We start from the raw sequence: 22,545 nt of genomic DNA on the forward strand, positions 1-22,545 counted from the left end.
CTATCAAATTCTTTCAACACTTTAAAGACCTCTAACAATTTGTTCCCCAGCCTTGCTGTTCACAATTAGATAATCCCTTCAATGCTGTTTTCACCTTTTGTTTAACTATTTGACTAATCCAGACTGAATGGCTATACCCTGAATTGTTATGCTATTCACAATTTAAAATCGTATCCCACTTTTATGGGAACCATCCTGAGAAACCAAGTTGCAAACTTTCGCATTGTAGTACTCAGTTTGACTGTGTTGTAGGTGTCAACTCTGCCTCAAACACAGGATATCATTTTGATGCAGACTAAACACTGCCAGAAGAGGCAGAGTTTGTAGGCGGCACAGTGGCACAGTGGTTAGCACTGCTGCCTCACAGCGCCTGAGACCCAGGTTCAATTCCCGACTCAGGTGACTGACTGTGTGGAGTTTGCACGTTCTCTCCGTGTCTGCATGGGTTTCCTCCGGGTGCTCCGGTTTCCTCCCACAGTCACAAAGATGTGCGGGTCAGGTGAATTGGCTATGCTAAATTGCCCGTAGTGTTAGGTAAGGGGTAAATGTAGGGGTATGGGTGGGTTGCACTTCGGCAGGTCGGTGTGGACTTGTTGGGCCGAAGGGCCTGTTTCCACACTGTAAATAATCTAATCTAGTCAGAAGGTCTTGATATGAATCAGCATTTAACATTGATTTGACATCATTAGTGCCATTTTAGAGTTCACCACTTATACTAACACCTTCTTAATAGGATGCAGTTGCTGCCACTGCAAATGAAAGCAGTGGTCTCACTGCTCATGCAGTCACTGCAAGTGGTGCTGCAGGTAACTGCCTCAGCAAAACGTTTCACTTAATTGTCAACAACAGATTTTCCAGCGAGCGACCCTTCTCATTTCCCACTGCATTTGAAAGTTTGAGATAGATTTGCCTCAATAATTAAAATAAAATTTGCCCATTTATAAAGTATGTGCAAAACTGTTGCCTCAGAAAACCTCTTGGAGAGAGCTGTTGTTACCTCACATATTGCCTGTCCCCTGATTGCAGCACTGAGCAAGTTGGCAAGCTGCAATGGACACGGTGGGGATGGGAATGGCACATAGGGACCGTAAGTGAAATGGAAAACAGGGCAGCAAACTGGAGGCAGCAGCAAAAGGAGCACAATTTTCACGTCAGCAGCACTGAATTCCTGCTCCAGTGCATTGACAGCAGATACTGTGACCTTGGGAAAACTTTGCACAGTTCAATATATTTTCAGCACATGATCAAAAACCAATCAGACCTGCTTAGAGGGATTGCCAACTATTTCCAAGTTGATGTCTGATTTCTACTAGTTGTTGCTGCAGTTGTAGCACAACCATTTTCCTTTTGCTACCTGTAACTCCAACTAGCAAAGATTTTCCCCTTGTTCTAATTGACTCCAGTTTGGCTAGGGCTTTTAGATGTCACACTTAGTCTTGTAGGTCAATCCCAGTATCATGACAGTGATACAAAGTATTCGGCAGCAGTCTTGAAGTTGGCTTGCTGTTTTGCTTTGCCTTGTCAAAATTGCTTTTACAGTTTCTTCCAACACACACTCCAACCAAAATTCAGCTTCACTTTAAGAGGTGCTGGCTGAATTTAGTGCTGTTGACTGGTATAACTTTTGCTAGCCAAGCCCTCCGTTTTTCCCTCTCCAGACGTCCCCAACAGTACCCTTCCACCGACACTCTCATTTGTTTGGCCGAACTGGTCCTCACCCTTAACAATGTCTCCTTTGAATCCTCCCACTTCCTCCAGACCAAAGGGGTAGCCATGGGCACACGTATGGGCCCCAGCTATGCCTGTCTCTTTGTTGGCTACGTAGAACAGTTGATCTTCCGTAATTACACCGGCACCACTCCCCACCTCTTCCTCTGCTACATTGATGACTGCTTTGGCGCCACCTCATGCTCCCGCGAGGAGGTTGAGCAATTCATCAACTTCACCAACAAATTCCACCCTGACCTTAAATTTACCTGTACCATCTCTGACACCTTCCTCCCCTTCCTGGACCTCTCCATCTCCGTTAATGACGACCAACTTGACACTGACATTTTTACAAACCCACCGACTCCCACAGCTACCTGGATTATACCTCTTCCCACCCTATCTCTTGCAAAAATGCCATCCCGTATTCCCAATTCCTCCACCTCCGCCGTATCTGCTCCCAGGAGGAGAAGTTCCACCACAGAACACACCAGATGGCCTCCTTCTTTAGAGACCGCAATTTCCCTTCCCACATGGTTAAAGATGCCCTCCAACGCATCTCATCCACATCCCGCACCTCCGCCCTCAGACCCCACCCCTCCAACCGTAACAAGGACAGAACACCCCTGGTGCTCACCTTCCACCCTACAAACCTTCGCATAAACCAAATCATCTACCGACATTTCCACCACCTCCAAAAGGACCCTACCACCAGGGATATATTTCCCTCCCCACCCCTTTCTGCAAAGACCGTTCCCTCCGTGACTACCTGGTGAGGTCCATGCCCCCCTACAACCCACCCTCCCATCCTGGCACTTTCCCCTGCCACCGTAGGAACTGTAAAACCTGCTCCCACACCTCCTCCCTCACCTTTATCCAAGGTCCTAAAGGAGTCTTCCACATCCGTCAAAGTTTTATCTGCACATCCACTAATATCATTTATTGTATCCATTGCTCCCGATGTGGTCTCTTCTACACTGGGGAGACTTGGCGCCTCCTAGCAGAGCCCTTTAAGGAACATCTTCGAGATACCCGCACTGATCAACCACACCGCCCCGTGGCCCAACATTTCAACTCCCTCTCCCACTCTGCCGACGACATGGAGGTCCTTGGCCTCCTTCACCGCCACTCTCTCACCACCAGACGCCTGGAGGAAGAACGCCTCATCTTCCGCCTCAGAACACTTCAACCCCAGGGCATCAATATGGAGTTCAACAGCTTCCTCATTTCCCCTTCCCCCACCTCACCCGAGTTCCAAACTTCCAGCTCAGCACTGTCCCCATGATTTGTCCAGACTTGTCCGACCTGCCTTGCTCCTTTTCCACCTATCCACTCCACCCTCTCCTCCCTGACCTATCACCTTCATCCCCTCCCCCACTCACCCATTGTACTCTGTGCTACTCTCTCCCCACCCCCACCCTCCCCTAGCTTAGCTCTCCACGTTTCAGGCTCACTGCCTTTATTCCTGATGAAGGGCTTTTGCCCGAAACATCGATTTCGCTGCTCGTTGGATGCTGCCTGCACTGCTGTACTCTTCCAGCACCACTGATCCAGAATCTGGTTTCCAGCATCTGCAGTCATTGTTTTTACCTCTGTCATGATTTTATGCCCAGGGCCCAGGCGTGTAGACATTATATAATATGTTTGGCACAGGCTGTTTACTTTTATCATTTAAATGAGCTGTCAACATAAAGCTTGCATGTTGCCTGCACCAAAAACAAGCATGGTCCCGCATCCATTTTTTAATATTGTGATCATTATGGTAGAAGACATGGGCCATGATGCAATAAATTGATAGTAAACTTTCAGAAGCAATGACCCGGAAACATTGAAACAGAGATAGCATTGTCGTGCCACTTTCATAATCTTGTAAAACCATTTTTATATCTTCACTGATTCATCTAAATGAATAGTTCTATCATGAGAGGTTAAGTTCATAAACATCTAATCATGATCAGTCTCAGAAGAAACAAGTTGAGACAATTGCCTGCCTCTCAGCTAAGTTATCAAAATAAACACAGAACAAAATTATTTTTGTTGCTAGTCAAAAATAACATGTGGATTATGTGTTAATAGATTGATTCAAGATAAATTTGACAATCTTAATGTGGACTTCTGCAAGTTTAAGAGTTGAATATGCAACATAGTTTTCTCAGCGAATGTTGGTGCATTTAATAGAAGCGCACAATAACTCAATATGTGAGAAATATTCATTACCTGCAGTTCTAACCATTCACTGTGCAAACATTTCTGTTGCTGTGTGTACTTAATGATAATTGCACACATCACCTTTTCCAATGAAGTTTGTTTTGCAAACGGGATTCATAGTAAACTATGTTGCTTCATAAAATATTTGTGTTGACGTCAGATTTGAATAGTTTTCTTTAAAAGGTCAGTCTTGGAAGTAACTTTCACACAGTGAATGTAGAAGGAACATTTTAGTGCAATGGTGAACGTGCAGGTGGCATAATTGAAGATCATTTGTATGCCCGTGTGTTCAAAATGATATAATGTGGTTGAGAAAACTAAGCAAGGTAAGGCAAGAAGCATTAAACTACTGTAAGAGATGAAATAATTGCTCAGGACTTCATTGGGAATGTGTTGCGAGGATGATGGCATCAAAATTGGCTTCTGATGGCAAAGAATTGAAATTTGGATAAGATTACAGCAACAACTTGCATTTGAACTTAGAATATATAGAACGTAGAACAGTACAGGCCCTTCATCCCTCAATGTTGTGCCGACCTTTTATCCTACTCTAAGATCAAACTAACTGACATACCCTTCATGGTATTATCTTCCATATGCCTATCCTAGAGTTGTTTAAATGTCCCTAATATATCTGACTCTATTACCATCGCTGACAGTGCAGTACATTCCATGCACCCACCACTCTCTGTGTAAAGACATCTCCCCTAAACCTTCCTCCAATCACCTTAAAATAATGCCCCCTTGTGATAGCCATTTCCACCTTGGGAATGGGTCTCTGACTATCCACACTACCTATGCCATTCACCATCTTGTGTACACCTCCATCAAGTCATCTCTCATCCTTCTTCGCTCCAACGACATAAGTCCTAAATCCCTCAACATTACTTCATAAGACATGCCCTCTAATCCAGGCAGCATCCTCTGCACCCTTTCTAAAGCTGCCACATCTTTCCTGTTATGAGATAACCAGAACTAAATACAATATTCCAAGTGTGGTCTAACCAGAGCTCTGAAGAGCTGCAGCAAAACCTTGCAGCTCTAAAACTCAATCCCCCTGCTAATGAAACCCAAAACACCATACACCTTCTTAACAACTCTACCACATTGGTAGCAACATTGAGGGATCTATGGACATGGACCCCAAGATCCGTTCTGTTCTTCCATACTGCCATGAATCCTGTCTTTAAACTTGTATTCTGTACTCAGATTCGACCTTCCAAAATTAATCACTGCACACTTTTCCAGGTTGAATTCCATCTGCTTTTTATCAGCTCAGTTCTGCATCCTGTCAATGTCCCGCTGCAACCTACAACCGCTCTCCACACTATCCACCACTCCACCAACCTTCGTGTCATTGGCAAACTTACTAACCCACCTTTCCACTTCCTCATTCAAGTCATTCATAGAAATCACATAGAGCAGAGGTCCCAGAACCAATCCCTGCAGAAAACCACTGGTCACCAAGCTCCAGGCCAAATACGTTTCATCGATTACTACCCTCAAACAGCCAGATTTCCCTATATCCCATGCCTCCTTACTTTCTGAATAAGCCTATTGTATGGAACCTCATCAAACACCATGCTAAAATCCATGTACACAACATCCGCTGCTCTACCTTCATCAATATGTTTTGTCACATCCTCAAAGAATTCAATAAGGTTTGTGAGGCATGATCTGCCCCTCACAAAGCCATGCTGATTATCTTGAATCAAGCTATGGTTTTCCAAGTAATCCTAAATCCTGTCTCTCAAAAACCACTTCCATAATTTGCCCACTACAGATGTAAGACTAACTGGTCTGTAATTATCCCTATTCCCTTTCTTGAACAAGCGAATAACATTTATCGCCTTCCAATCATCTGGGAGTACTCCAGTGGACAGTGAGGATGCAAAGATCACCGCCAAACACACAGCGATCTCTTCATTCGCTTCCTGTAGTAACTTATAGGAGAAAGAATACTTCCTTTGACACAGCAAAGCATCTCAAAGTGCTTCACCAGAGCAGCTGTTAAAGCCCTACAGCTCCCCCTGCTTGAAACCTCTGCAGAAGTAACATCAGAGGAAGGAAATGTGCTGCTGCAGTGATTAGCTCAAAGGTAGGACCAAAAATGAACAGAACTTCTGCTTAGAGGTCAGACAACTGGCCACATGCCAGCCTGTCAAGGAGCATGGCCAATTACGAGGAGGGGTTGTGAGCAGCAAGTTGCCATCATTGCTGTTATTGCATGGAGGTAGGGAGCAGTTGAACGTATGGTATCATATTTAAACAGCTCCTGAGTAGGTATCCATACCCTGAAAGTCAACTGTTTTATTCTGGCTATGTTAGACTTGAAGTCTGATCTAGAACTGCTGTGACCCTCTACTCACCTGCCATACTAGAAATTCTGCAACTGCTCGCACTCCCTGTCCACATGTGGATTCCAATTACAAAACTTATTACATTAGACAAAATGGTTGGAAAGATATCAGCACAACCAGAAAAAACATTGAAATTCATACAATATCCTTACAAGCACCAAGCCCAATGAAAATTACAACCACCTCCACTCGAAGGCTTTTTGCCCAAGCTGGCACATCTGCAAGCAGTTTCCTTCTGGCAACTTCCTGTGCATTCACTATATATTTTCCTCCAGCTGATGTCTCTCCCTGAGACACTTAAAACAAGTCGTAAACTGAACTCTATATTACTTTGACTTCAGGACAAACATGAGTTCCCTTGGTTCTGTCTCCCTGGTGGTCAGAATTTGGCGCTCTCACCGCCACAGCTCGGGTTTGATTCCCGGTCAGGGAAGCAGATTTTTGTGCATCGGTGGTTCAGTGGTAGAATTCTTGCTTGCCACACGGGAGGCCCGGGTTTGATTCCTGGCCGATGCAACGTGCATTTATCTCACAGAATACAGGGAGAACTAACCATTTGGATACAGAACTGGCTCAAAGGTAGAAGACAGAGGGTGGTGGTGGAGGGTTGTTTTTCAGACTGGAGGCCTGTAACCAGTGGAATGCTACAAGGATTGGCGCTGGGTCCTCTACTTTTTGTCATTTGCATAAATGATTTGGATGCAAGCATAAGTAGTACAGTTAGTAAGCTTGCAAATGATACCAAAATTGGAGGTGTAGTGGATAGCGAAGAGAGTTACCTCAGATTACAACAAGATCTTGACCAGATGGGTCAATTGGCTGAGGAGTGGCAGATAGACTTTAATTCAGATAAATGCGAGGTGCTGCATTTTGGGAAAGTAAATCTCAGCAGGACTTATGCACTTAATGGTAAGGTCCTCAGGAGTGTTGCTGAACAAAGAGACCTTGGAGTACAAGTTCATAGATCCTTGAAAGTGAAGTCGCAGGTAGATAGGATAGTGAAGGAGGCGTTTGGTATGCTTTCTTTTATTGGTCAGAATATTGAGTACAGGAGTTGGGAGGTCATGTTGCGGCTGTACAGGACATTGGTTAGGCCACTGTTGGAACATTGCGTGCAATTCTGGTCTCCTTCCTATTGGAAAGATGTTGTGAAACTTGAAAGGGTTCAGAAAAGATTTACAAGGATATTGCCAGGGTTGGAGGATTTGAGCTATGGGGAGAGGCCGCACAGGCTGGGGCTGTTTTCCGTGGAGCATCGGAGGCTGAGGGGGTGACCTTATATGAGGGGCATGGATAGGATAAATAGACAAAGTCTTTCCCTGGCGTCAGGGAGTCCAGAACTAGAGGGCATAGGTTTAGGGTGTGAGGGGAAAGATATAAAAAAGACCTAAGGGGCAACCTTTTCACACAGAGGGTGGTACGTTTTTGGAATGAGCTGCCAGAGGAAGTGATGGAGGCTGGTACAATTGCAACATTTAAGAGGCATTTGGATGGGTATACGAATAGAAAGAGTTTGGAGGGATATGAGCCAGGTGTTGGCAGGTGGGACTAGATTGTTTTGGGATATCTGGTCAGCATGGATGGGTTGGACTGAAGGGTCTGTTTCCATGCTGTACATTTCTATGACTCTATGACTCAGTGTACAGCAGTATTGCAGGATTTCTTATGAGAGAGTTTACTGTTGCTTCCATTTTCTGGTATAATCATACATTTACTGACTGACTTCTTGATTTTTCTACATCTATGTCCCTGGATCTCTGTCACAAGGTAACGGCAGAGACTTTTTCTTTACTTTTTACATTACGACAAATTACAAACACCCATCTCTTCGCTTCAGCATTATCATTCCTTACTAAAGATGCATGTGCACAAACAGACATCCTGCACTAAGCCACAAAACCAGCTCTCAAATAATACTAACACCATATCACCCATCATAACACACAAAAATTAATCTTAAAGTTATGTTGCTCTTAAAAATAATCACTACAAAGTGAGACTCATGATGGCATCAAACTATGTAAGTGTGCCAGTGAGGAAGTATTCCAGACAGGTTTTGAAACCTCAGCAGCAGACAGAAAATGTAGACTGAGTGCATTCGAACCAGGACATGCAGTTAAAATTGCACCAGTTACAGAGAGTACATGTGTGGACTACATATACCAGGTTTGTACGTGTATGGGAATGCATAAAGAATGTGGCGGCGCACTTTACTCGTGAGTAGTAAGCCCTGCTGAGGATGACGCTCGTGATCTACTGGGGAGTGGGCTGGATGTTCAGTTGTCAATAGTATGGCCTGAGTGTCAAGATAATAGACTGACGATTTCTCCAAATGATGTCGAGAACTGGTCAAGGCACATGTGATGCTGCATTGGGGAATAGGATTAACATAACATCAAGTACATGCTTTATGTTTTCCTTTACACAGTTTTCCACAGAGAGGGAAGGAGCCCACCCCAGCCAGGAGTTTTGTCTCGGGCCTAGCCTTTCTATTTGGACAGGTTGGTGATGACAATGGAAGACTGAAAATGCTGCAGCAGAAAATTTAGTGGTTGTCAGACGTGTGGTCAGACCTGCACTTCTCCATTCTGGTTTTGACTCTAAACACAATTGGTTAGACTTCTATCCATGTGCCTCTTTCCATCTTGGAGTTAAGGAGACACTATCACACATAAGGAGGAGGAGCATCCGCAAACATACACCTCATTTCAGGCTGCTCCATGAGTAAGCTGTTGTTTGCCTCAATGACAAGGCATTCTTTATTTTTCATTGAAAAACTCAGCAGCTCTGGTAGCTTATGTGGGAAGAAAGCAGAGATAATGTTTCAAGTGTGGTGACTCAGAATAAAACATATTTATACTGAAGCTGAAATGGGGAGGGGGAGGGGTTGAGGTGAGCAGATAGATGAAGACAGAGACCAGAAAGGGAAGGAGGGCGAGATATGAAAGGGATGTGTAAACAAAGGGATTAGGGATAGCAAGCCAAGATAGTAGAAAAGCTGAAAAAATGATAATAAGATCTAAGAGTGAGAAAATGGATTATGAAATACAACCCATATAATGTGATAATGTGCCTAGGAGTAGGTGAGAATGAGTATATTAATGACTGTGAATGAGGAGAAAGATGACATTTCTGAAGACAACATATATTTTATTCATTCATGGGAAGTGAGCATTGCTGGCTGGGCCAACATTTATTGACCGTGTCTAGTTGCCCTGGAGAAGATAGTGATTAGCTGCCTTTTTGAATGGCTGCAGTCCACCTGCTGTGGTTTGCCCCACAATGGCCTTAGAGAGGGCTCAATATCAAGTTTTAATGTAGAGCCTGATTCCATCCTTCCATATTTTTTTACCCACCACAGCCAGTCCTATCATGATATGGGTCATTTTTAGCACAGTTACCCATTCCAATATTCTCCTGCCACTCATAGAACGTTTCAGGGAACATCACTGGGTCACATGCACCAAACAACCCCACCGCCTTGTGGCCAACCACGGGCCTCCCCCACCACCAAATGCAAGCCACTTGAAGACTGGAGGAAGACGCCTCATCGTCTGCCTTGTGACCCTCCAACCGCACGGTATCAACGTCAATTTTACTTGTTTCCTCACTTCCCCTCCCCCTACCTCATCCCAGATCCAATCCTCCAACTCAACAATGCCCTCATTCTCTGACCTGTCTTACCTGTCCATCTTCCTTCCCATCTATCCACTCCACCCTCCTCTCCAACCTATCACTATCACCCCCATCTGTGTCTACCTATCTCCTTCCAAGCTCCCTTTCCCCCACCCTCACTCCCACCCTCCTATTTATCTCTCAGCCCCCTCCATCGCCTACATTCCTGATGAAGGGCTTATGCCCGAAACATTGGCTCTCCTGCTCCTTGGATGCAGCCTGAACAGCTGTGCTTTTTCAGTGCCACACCTTTCAACTCTGATCTCCAGCATCTGCACTCGTCACTTTCTCTCACATCCAGCTAGGTCTCTTATCATATTGTATGAATTACATTCAGTACAGTTTACCCATTTTCCTATTGTAGCTCTTATTGTCCCTTATTCAGATTTTCTTCTGTCTTGACCTGCTATGGAAATCTCCTTGTTCTTTCATATCTCTTTCATTCCTGCCTCTGCCTACATTTATCCATTCACCTCTCCCCTTCGTCCCCAACCCATGTTAGCTTCAGCATAAGTATTTTCCTAGCTACTAACAGTTCTGACTGAAAGTTACCAGACTTGAAATGTGAACTCTGATTTCTTCCCATAGATGTTGTTAACCTGCTGAGCTTCTCCAGCAATTTCAGTTTTTGTTTCATATCTCCAGCAGCTATAATTCATTGTTCTGTTTGATTATGTTATTCATCCCCTGACTACCCCTCAGAAGCTGTTGTCACAGTACCATCTGAAGTGGAGATAGTCTATATTTTGCAGGTGAACTCATGTTAGTTCTTAACAATGCTTTGCCAGTACTGGAATGTGTGTATGACTGAAACATGTGCTGCCTCCTTCCAAGTCAGAGGTGTCTGTGGCTTTGATGTGTGCATATGGGCTTGTTCATGCCAAGGGTCTAAAGCCTTTTTACGTCTCAATGCCAGAAGTTGTGGAAGGGCTGCCAACTACAATTCATGTATTTCTGGAAGTTTTATCATGATTACTGCTATGCATCTGCAATTAGTCAGCCAATGCACATGACACACTGACTTCCTCAGCCAGCTGGAAAATAAGAAGACTCATTACTCAACTGGATGATGCCTGACTGTCAATCAAATAGCGTTTTTAATCTCAACTTCCTGCACTTTCATGTCTGATAAAGAGAAATATTCAAAGAAAATGACAAAAATATATCTTTTTTAATGCCCCAATTGTTTTTCTCTCTCTAGGGTTGTACAAAGCAGTATCCTTGAGATTGATTTTCAATTCTTGGAGACTCTCGGCCAATCCTGGGAGGTTGGCAACCCTGGTTACAGGGCCCCACACCCTGGACCTGACAATAATCTCCCTCAGTATTCCTTTAATCACCCCTGAACTCCCTCTATTATCCTTGAGCTGTAGTGGTAGAGGTTGACCTTCTCTCTGTCATCCAGTTTCCTGTGTTACCCATGACCCTCCCACTGACCATGCCTCAACCTCCCATTCATGGGCAACTATATCCTAGACCCCTTAAACAATAGCTCAATGTCTGCTCCTTTTGTCTCAAAGGGTCCTCATTTAAGAAAAGAAGGTCCTACTCATCCCACAAGGAAGACTATCCTGCCTGCTATGTTCCATTTTTATGCAGTCATGAATTTGAAAGTACCTATTTCTCATTTGATGCCAATGTAATTGCAAAAGTGCAATTTAATCTGATGACCATGTATTCTATTAAAGTATGCACGCTATGCTCATGAATAGCATTGGGAAACGCAATCTACCTATTATCCACTGCTAAAAAAGTTCCCAACTTTCATCCCACTGTTGTGAAGATGACCTTTCACCTTCCCCCCCCCACCCCCCATACAATTGGGATGCCTTGACTGGATTGTTGTTTGATCCCAGAAATGTCAGTAGATTACTGGGTATTTTGTTCTAGTTATTAATTAAGTCAGAAGTTCATTTACATTTTTGTGACACTAAAGTTGCTAGTATTAAGGGGTTAAAAATCAGCTCCCATGTTGAACAGTACAGGACTTTCAACTTGATTTGCTCATGGGCTTGCACTGGTGGTAATGTAAACCCCATGAAGGCTTTACTTTTGTGGACATGTCTTTGCTGACCCATGAATTCTATTACATTTGTTCCTTGATTCAGATGAACCTTTAAATGTTCCTGCTCACACATATCAGTGACAGAAAAGCGTAATTATCTTGGCTGGCCTTTTGTTGAAGTTGTCTTTATTTACAGACTTTTTGTTTTGGTTTCTGACTATTGCATTGTTTCTTGTGCTTTAGATACAACCTGAATTTGTTTCCTTTTCTTTGGTTTCAGCTTTCATGCACATCCTTAACATTTGTCTGACTAGGACTGGCTTTCCTGTTCCTGAGAATTAAGCAATTCCTGGCTCATCTCAGCATTATACGTCACAGCAAAAGTCCAATTTCTACTGAAGTCAACAGGAATTGCAGGTGTGACTTTTCAGAAGCTGCGCCTGGACATTTATCATCTTGCCCAGGAAATCCTGACAACCTTTTGACTTCTGTGCTCCCAGCTGTGGATTGTACTAGAAGCATACAACTGCATTTCAAAAAAAGCAGTGTGAGAAATTCTGGGTAGCCTCCTTTGTGTGCCACCTATATTAAATGTCTATATGTGAGAAGATAAACTTCTGCCCATTAATATTCAGTGAACAATTTATTTTCCTCAAATGTTGTCGAAAAAAGAGACACGGTGCTGAAGTTTTGTACTCATTAAGATAAAAATGATCATGCCAAGTTTTAAATAATCATAACAGTTTTTATTACAGGAGGAAAGACTGCTCATTATTTGGCAAGTCTATTCTGATTGACTGTGATATTGTTCTGAAGAAAGCAGCAGAGAAATATAGGCTTCTCAGGTTCCCAGGTAATTCAGAAAAGGCACAAAGCTTGAACATACATCTTTTCTTTGCAGCAAATAGGTCTTTGCATATGAATATATATCACATTTAGGAAGTGTAAAATAATCACTTTACAAGTTTGGCAGATTATCTTAAATTGGCTGTTAGTACAGCTGTTAGTGTACTCTGGATTGTTTAGCCATAGCTCCTAGTTATGAATCACATCTAACAGTGGATGGGTTTTTGCTTCTGCAGACAGATTTAGAATAATTTTTACTCTGTTTAGTATGAACAAGTGGGCGAATGTTTGGATTCCAAAATATAACATCAAATTCACAAAATGGATAAAGTTAAATTCTACACGTTTAAAATTTTAAACAATAGAACATACAAAAAGGGAGCAGGAGTAGCCCATTCAGCCCCTCAAACTTCCTTCGTCATTCAATAAGTTAGTGGCTGAGTAAGTGATCAATTAATGGCCAAACAAGGTCCTCAACTTGTGATCTCTCTGGTCACCTGCTTCTGTGGCAGGTGGGTAAAGTGTCCCGTTTGGAAAACCAAGACAAACTACCATTTCTGAAGAAAGGTTGCTGGATCTGAAATACTTTGTCTTCACAGATGCTGCCAGACCTGCTGAGATTTCCCAGCAATTTCTGGTTTTGAACAACCAGCTGGGTTTGATGTCGGTCTCCAATTATCCCCATTTGGGAGCAATCAAAGGCATAAATGCTGGACAAGAGCATGGCCTCAGAAAAACCTATCCCCATTCACTTTCCTCCAATCCTCTGACTCCCTTCTCCTTGCAACCCCAACCACACTACACAAAGAAAAGAAAGACTTGCCTCATTGCTGTTGGATACCCTCTAGTGTAGACTTTAATAGACAACTTTAGGATCCAAAAACTACTAGCATATGTTTGATAACCTGGTACCTGTGTTGTGGTGCCTGGTTGGGAGAGATACTCACCTGGGCACTGTCTGTTGGCTGAGTTGTTCTGGTGGTCAAACTTACCTATTGTTTGCCACTTAAACTCAGGGAATAAAGGGAATGTCTTGTCCCATACCTAGCAACAGGACTGCTTAACCATAGCTCCAGAAAAAGATGCATTTGTCTCAGGAACAAATCTATTCATCATCTAACCTTGAACAATTAATTACCTAATCTAACTTCTGATTGTATTTTAACTGACTAATTAAACCCTGGATTATTCTTTCCTGACATTAAACCAAGGTGACTGTTTCACTGAACATCTTCGCCGGGCCCGAAGCAGCCAGCCTGATCTCCCGGTCACAGTCTATTTCAATTCCCCTTCCCACTCCCTCCCTGACATCTCCATCATCAGCCTCCTCCATTGCCACACTGCATCATTCTGCAATTTTGAGGAACAATGCCTTATTTTCTGCCTGGGCAGCCCACAGCCCAGAAGACTCCAATTGAATTCTCTAATTTCTAATAACCTTCCCACACAGCCCTCTACCTCTTTCCAGCCCTGCCTCCTCCCTCTCATCCCACCTATCGACCCTTCCTTTCAGCTAGCAACAGGATTCATACTTCCCATCAACCAACCAGGTCGTACCCACTAACAGTATTCACCTATCAGTACCTCACCACTCTCCCCACCCCACCCCACCCCCGCATTTATCCTTAGCTTCCCTTACCCCCACATCTCGTCCTGAAGAAGGGTTAATACCCAAAACATTGACTTCTCCACCTCCTGATGCTGTCTGTCTTGCTGCGTTCTTCTAGCCTCCTGTTTGTCTACAGGCAATTTTAGTTCTTCAACTTTTTTTAAACTTTCCACCTAAAAGTTTGTTGTGTCTGTTGCAATTGTTTTCCTTTTTAGTGATGACAATGCACCCAAAGAAATCAGCTTGAGGAACATTGATAATTTTTTGAACATGCATTAAAATGCCATTGTTTTTACCATTTTTACTATGGGCATTAAGAGTTTTTCTGAGTATGAACTCATATGGGAAGTTAAATACCACTGGGTTTTGAAGAATAGTGCTAATTAAATGTTTCTTAATTGGCTATAAGTCTTGTTTCCCTTGTCCTTCATATTTCAGAATATAAAGGAGGTAGAATATGGTGCTAAGAAAAATTGCAATTAGCTGATAAGTAAATCTAGGTGAAGGACTTTTGCCCGAACCGTCGATTTTACTGCTCCTCAGATGCTGCCTGAACTGCTGTGCTTTTCCACCACCACTAATCCAGAATCTGATTAGTAACTCTCACAGTTTCAGAGCTGAGTGGGCTAAATGAGATTTGTTGCTACAGTTTATGCATCTCTACTTGCCTGGAATCCTAACTTCCTGTTGTATTTTTGGGTAACGCCATTACTATAGGAGTGAACCATGAGGAAACTAACTAAACACTATTGCTGCAGATGGAATTTTGACTTCTCCATAGACTAGAAATTAGAGTTTGAGTCCAGAGTTTTCGACAAAGCAGATGATCTAAAAACATCATTTTTCCATCATTCGCCATTGATAACTGACCTGATTTTGAGTACGTTCATGAAGGAGATATCAGTCAAATGTTACTGCCTTCCACATAGAATTTGAAGGCTTTGGTCGCTGTATATCCTTCTAACCTAAACATTTGTTGCTGACACTTCATCCACAAGTATCAAGTATGGATCTATAGTATGCGCAGTAAATCACTATCACAGCTGCTATTCCTGTGCGCAGATGAATCATCATACTTCTGCTATCCACAACTGTTTCAGCAACCACAGACTTTATTTTGTCATCTAAACTGTTGACATTATTAAGGCATTTAATGGACACCTAAGAGTTCTTTTGCTGCTTAGTGTTTTCTTTGCTCCTAAAATTAGTGTGAGAAGTGTTAAGCTATCTAAAGTGACATAAATTGCATCTGTGTTGCACTGCATGTTGTTTTCTTTTCATTAACAGCATTTAATTGATGAAGGAATTAGCTGCTAATTGATAATAACAGCCCCATATTATACTTAGCTAAGTAAAAGCCTGAAAGGTTACATTCATTGGAGAGAACTGAATCCTTTGGCTGACATTAGGTCAGCAAATCAAGTAGCAAGGACAGGGCACACATAACGCAGTGAATGCGATCATGCTACATTAGATTTACTCAATTAAGTTGGTCTTTTTCACACAGTAGATGGTGTGTATATGGAATGAGTTGCCAAAGGAGGTGGTGGAAGTTGGTACAATTACGTTTAACTGTATGGATACATGAATAGGAAGGATTTTGAGGGACATGGGACAAATGCAGGCAAGTGGGACTAGATTAGATTGTGATATCTGGTCGGCATGGACGATTTGGACCAAAGGGTCTGTTTCCATGCTGTACACCTCTATGACTCTATGACTCTGCATGTCCATAGTCCCACTGCCAATAACAAGTTCTTCCCCATTCTGCATTTTACTGATTCAGCATCACTGTCTATTTGCCCATCCACTCTCAAGTGTCTTCTTGGAGTGTCTGCATATTACCTTAATGTTGAATTTTTATCTTGGAAAAGTGCATTAACTTTCACAGCTGCAAGTGTTTTCTCTTCACAGAAACAGGAGTCATGTAACATTGTGACACTTTATAGAATCTTCTTCATCAAAAAAACTGTCTACTTCAGGGAGATAGGATTTGCATGATTCAGTACACATTAATCGATGCACCCATGACAACCTCCTTCAGGTCAGATAAATTAGGTGCCAAAGGCATCCCACTTGTTATAGCATGAGGAGCTCCCCGCACAATCGAACTGACTGGGACATGAAGATATATGTTATCGCCTGCAGGGCATAAAATGTAGCTGAAAGCAGCAGCTCAGAACTCAAGACTTCACATTTAAGATGCTTTAATTTCAATGAGCCCAATGGAGAGACAGACACTAGAGTGGGAGCCCAAATGGGTCCTATATGTTGTTGATGCTCAATGATTCTTAATGATGTTTTGAAATTGTCTGTCTCCAGTTATTTATGATGTGTATTATTTTTATTTTCTGCCCATGGATCAGAAAGAAATGGTACGTATTAACATTAGGTTTGTGCACAATCTCCAAGATTATTATGCCATTTATTTGTAATTTACCTCAGGATGCTGCGTAAGCTGCATTTTCATGTATGAAATAGTTAAAATGAGAAAAGGTATGCTTTTGAAATTAAAATACTGAGTGGAATTTTTCTATGATGAAGGCAATTTTAATAAAGGAATTTCTTCTAATTAACACTTGAAATAGTTCCCAATGTTCAATTAAAGTGTTTTGCTGAGTGAAATTTATTGTCTACCATGGCTGACAGTGACATTTTTCATGACATCTTCCTTTCTCCACCTCATTAATTACATAACCAGGTTTTTGGGTGCCTTCCTTGGGGAATTATATGACCAGAGAGGCTCGCCACTGCAAGGACCTTCCTGCATTCACATTACGGCACCATATTTAAAGCCCAGTTGTACACCATTTCAGATGCTGCAAACCTGGAACTGGCCTACATGGCCCAGCGGAAAGGAAAGTTCACTCAAAGCAGGGACCCAGAGATGCTGTTGGAACAGATATTGAGAGGAGGGCCATCCTTTGCAGACACCTCAGGAGGCCCTGCCACCAGACCAAGGTAGAGTTGACATAGATTTAAACCCATATCAGTGCTGTGTCCCAGGTGAAGCAGAATGCTCAGGAGAGCAGGACATTAGGTCAATGATTTTCCATGCTCTGAAAGATAAGTGTCACCATTTTCTCTCTGTTGCCTCACACTCAAAGATCCATTATCCTAACTCGGCAATTCGGCTTGCTTCTGACCAAAGTTCATGGAATACAGCTCTCACTATAGTGTGTATCACATTCATTCAACAGCTCTTATCCACCTCATCCTCTGAACCACCTCATCCATCTACCTGCCCTGCGTGCTTCCTACTTACTTACCCTGGACAGTTACACACTTGTCCTGCTCCTGCACCACCACTAATGGTTGTTTAGTCCATGTCTACTATCAATGCATTGACAAATCCCTCCTTTTGACTCATTTCATGAAAAAATGCTCCCTACTCCACGACCACTCCAATCCTAGACTCTACAATAACCTAAATTACTCTACCCTGTAATCCTCAAACTGATTGTATCTGTCCTGTCGGTTGGACAGAGCCCAATTCCAAGATTCTAACAGGACCTAATGTGTTTTGACAATGGCCAAAACCCTGAATTGCAATCAAATGAGAACTTTATGACTGACTGGGGCATTATCAGGACTGACTATAGACGTCCTTCATCCGACTAAGTACTGCATGTTCTGAAGAAGGCTCACTGAACCTGAAATGTTAATTCTGTTTTCTCTTCACAGATGCTGCTAGACCTGCTGAGTTTCCCCAGCAATTTTTGTTTTAGTTTATATCTGCTGGTTCACACATAGTCATTTGCTTGAAGCACATGCTGAAGGTTTGTCATTAACATAGCATGTTGCAACTGTTTGCACAGTACAAAAATGTGCAGATTAGGTGAATTAGCCATGCTAAATTGACCATGGTGTTCAGGGATGTATTGGTTAAGTGCATTAGTCAGGGGAAATGTAAAGCAATGGAGTAGGGAAATGGGTCTGGGTGGGTGACTCTTCAGAGGGTGGATGTGGACATGTCAAGCCAAATGGCCTGTTTCCACGCTATAGGGCTTCTATGATTCTGTGGTGTGCACTTCCTTTGACTGTTCAGTGCTCCTTACCCTGACAAGCTGCCAGCTTCTTGCTCTGAATTAAAAAGCAGTGCAAGCAACAGAGGCTGACTGAGCAATAAAAAAAATGTGCATTAAGAAAGCAATACAAATCACACAGAGGCTGTAATTTAGTGCTGAAGTCAGTGAATGTTGAGTAAGAAATCAATGCAAATTGGATGGAGGCTAGCAGCCTTCAAGTAAGTGTAAAGTGAGTGAGCGATCAGAATGCAAACTAAAAGCCAAAGGATGTGGATATCTTGTGCAGATGGGTGAGATGTATATTTGGTCCCACTCATGAAGTGACTTGGCAGAAACATGCAATTCATGTAAGTCCCTGAGCTCCAAAGAAAAGTGCTCAAGGGCTGAAATGATGCGCCATTGATCTGAGAGTGGGTACATTGATATGGTAATTAGCTGCAGTTTTTCAAATGTCCACCCACTTGCGAGGATGGTGGCATTGGAGCATGCAAGGGTGTTGTGAAGAGGTAGTTGGATTACCGCCAGGACAAGCTTTTGGTAAGCTGCAGCCACCAGATGCCTAACTGATTTAGATGTCCAGAATTTGTGTCAGCTTGTTTCTCAGGGAAGGAGAGGAGAATTAGAAATTATGTAGAAGAAAAACAGATTGGGCTTTTAATAAGATGCAAATGCATGAAGTCTTTTAGTCAACACCCAATGGTAAGGTTTTGCAGTCACCATTTAAAGCTTGAGGGGAAAATTATAAAAATTATACTAAACATCAAGATTTCTGGGGGGTTTTATCATTGTCTTTGCATTTTCCCACCTTTCTTGCCATTACTGACCTCGGATCATAGAGGGGAAAATTCCACCTTGTACTATCTTTTTAGAGCTCACATCTGTGTGTTAATTCTTATAGTTTGGGATTTTTTCCTTCAAAACAATGACCTGAAAATACAAAGTTTGTCTGGTAGAATTGGAGCTATTATACTTAGCATTAATTCATTGAGTTATTCACTTTGCCTCTACTCAGTGCAGCCCAAAGAGAAGGCTGTAGCATTTAGCTTTAGCTTTGGCCTACTCCTGACATTCCAAGCATGATAGATGCCTGCTTACATTAAAATTGATTCACTTCACAAAATATCTAAAAATGGCTGAAGGCTGTGAAATAGAAAGTCTATAGGCCCTAAAAACATCCGTCCATATGAAGACTTGTGCTTCAGAACTAACTGATCCCCCAGTCAATTAGCACAGCCAAAACATTGAGGAAGTGGATATTTGCAGAGTCTCAACCTCCTGTTAGTTGTTTAATTGTCAACTATCATTCATGGTTGGATGTGGTAGGACGTCAGAGCTTAAATCTGGTCTGTTGATTATGGGATTGTTTAACTTGTCTATTGATTGACATGCAAGTAGTTCTAGCTAAATGATGCATTTTTAGGTATGCATCATGCTAGTCCTGGCATGCCCTCTGCTTATTGTATTCTTCATTGAGCCAGGGTTGATCCCCAGCTTGACGACAGAGTGGAGTTGTGCCAGACCATAAGGTTACAGATTATGATAGAATTCAATTCCACTGCTGCTAATGGCTACAGTGCCTCATCGTGCCTGGTTTTGCTAGAATTGTTCAAAATCTGTCCTATTTAATATAGTGATATCAATATGATGGCCTGTATTCTGCTGCTTGACTGATATTGCTATTCTAACTTCAAAATTACACAGTAGCAATCACTTAAGTATTATTGATTATAAAAAAACTATGATAATTTGACTTAGTGTTCTAAAAAGTCAAAAACACACTTTTATATGACAAACTCAATACCCAGTGGCAGATTGTTGATTCTCATTACGTAACAGACCAATCAATTAGAAATGTAACAGAACTTATCAGTGAAAAATGATTACTTCCAAGTGGTATGGTTGTACAAAGCTGCTTTGATATATCTGAGTAAATGACTATTGCATTGTTTTCTAATACAAAATCTCACTATACTATTGCTGACATTTATAAATAGCAACAAGATCTTCCCTGTTCTCTTGTAAATAGTTTGGATCCCAAACAATGGTCCCATTTAAGTTTTATCATCAGAAAATAACATTGTAGTAAGATAATGAATGCATGTTCTTTAGTAGGTGAAGACATATAGCAGTATGTGCATACCAACAACCATTTAAGTATTTGGGATAGTAAGGGTAACTATACAGAAGAAGACTTGTAATGAATATAATTAATATAAATTGGGCCTTGCATGCTCCAGTAACTTAGTGAAAGAATTTGTTTTAATGGTTCTCTTTCAGATGATGATGAAGAAAAATGTTTAGCTTTGCTTTAAAAATTAAAGTTTCAGTATTCAATGGATTCAAAACATTTAGAATTTCTATGATCAAAATAATATGGGTTGGGAGGTTTGTACCAATCTTAATTTTACAAGTAGCATGGCTTTCAATCTAACAGGCATGAATTCACAATTCAGAACTTTGCCTTAAGTTGGTTGATCAGTTGGCTTTTGAAGTGGTTTTGAGAAAGGTCATGGTATCAGCTGTGATGATCAGGAGTAAAGAATAGAAGTTTGGAATGATTGATTTTATGACATAGAAGAAATTTCTAAATAATCACTATTTTATACTTTATTCCTTTAAATCTTGTATCTGTTATATTTTCTTGCTGAACAGAGTGTAGTATTGTGCAAACTGATGGAATCATAGGAACTGAATTATTCAGGGGCAGAATGATATTTATAGGCCTAGATTAAATCATACAGATAGAAAGGGTTGAAGCCGTGAAATAGTAGAAACATAAGGTGACCATTTTGAACTTAAGAAGGCCAAAAGCCAATCTAGTGAAAATGTGAACCACCAGTAATTGAAATTTAGTGCAGAATGTGGTATAGGTTGCAGAATTTTAAATAAGCTAAAGTTTTTAATGAGTGAGGAATGGAGAGTGGGAGAATAAGATCCCTGCAAGGTGACCGCCGGAATGGTCATATCTGGAGGTGATAAAAGAGAAATTTATCATGTCTCCGGCAGTTACAGTTAGGGACAATGAAAGGGGCTTGTAATTGGACAGTCTTGTGGTGGAGTATATATGAAGTTGGAAATGGGCTTAATGACAAGTAGATGTTTAGATAGGAACAATCCAGTACAGTCTGAGAAAATCACCATGGAAAAGGATTTCAGGAAGAAGCATCAGTTAGCTGACAAGGGGCTGAGGTTAGGTTATTTCAATAATTGGAGATAATCTAACTATGCTCAAATAATTAAGACTGGAATGAACTGGAGAATTACATCAAATTGGATAACAGAGAACATTAAAAGCAGAATTTATGTTCAGTCATATTTCTGGCTCTAAAGAGGTTGAGGAGAATCTCGAGAGACAATGTACGATGGTCACAATTACAGAATTATCTTTCATATCTTTGATTAGGGCTATATTGGTGCAGACAAAGATATGCTATAAAATTTTAAAATTTCAAATGAAGAGTTGCCAGAAAGATGGATATAGATTAGAAGGACAACTATATTTAAGGATTTTGGAAAGAAAAAAGAAATCAGTGGGCTATTTGCAGACTTTGCTGCACATTGTTTCTATGCTATTTTAAAATATTGAGACCTCAGGGTTTAAGTGAACTTGCAATTTTTATTTCAACTAAATGACAGAAAACTAGGTCTTTGTAAAAACAGGGTGACTTTGCTTTGTAATATCATCTTTGAAGAGATTTCATGCAGATTGATACAGGCCTTTTTTTCTTTCCATTTGATATTTTATTTATCCATTTTCAATTTCTCTAATTTTTTTTCTCTTCCTATGCCAAGTATCATGCAATAATCAAAAGGAAAAAGAGGTAAACATCTCCGAAACTTATTCCAATGACACATGCTGAAGTAAATTGTGTGAGTGCTGATACTGTAATTAACTGATTTAAAAGGTGTTACGACCTGCTGAGGAGAAATGAATTGGCTCTATTCTTTTCAACGCTCTTGGATGGTTGTGACAGAGGTTTATATATTTTTAACACACAACTACAGAGGAACCTTGATTATCTGGCATTCAATTATGCGAATATCAGATTATCCAGCAAGATCACAAGGTTCCGATCATTGGCTAAACTATGTTATCCAGCATTCAAT

At 41.6% G+C, this 22,545-nt stretch overlaps 1 non-coding gene across 1 annotated transcript; it reads left to right on the forward strand.

Moving 5' to 3' along the window:
• The first annotated feature begins 6,720 nt into the window (after nt 1–6,720).
• On the forward strand, nt 6,721–6,791 carry trnag-gcc (transfer RNA glycine (anticodon GCC)). Its single transcript has one exon. It is a non-coding gene; the product is annotated as a tRNA-Gly (tRNA).
• Nucleotides 6,792–22,545: the final 15,754 nt, after the last annotated feature.

This window comes from Hemiscyllium ocellatum, chromosome 8 (genome assembly GCF_020745735.1).
Source record: "Hemiscyllium ocellatum isolate sHemOce1 chromosome 8, sHemOce1.pat.X.cur, whole genome shotgun sequence".
NCBI lineage: Eukaryota > Metazoa > Chordata > Chondrichthyes > Orectolobiformes > Hemiscylliidae > Hemiscyllium > Hemiscyllium ocellatum.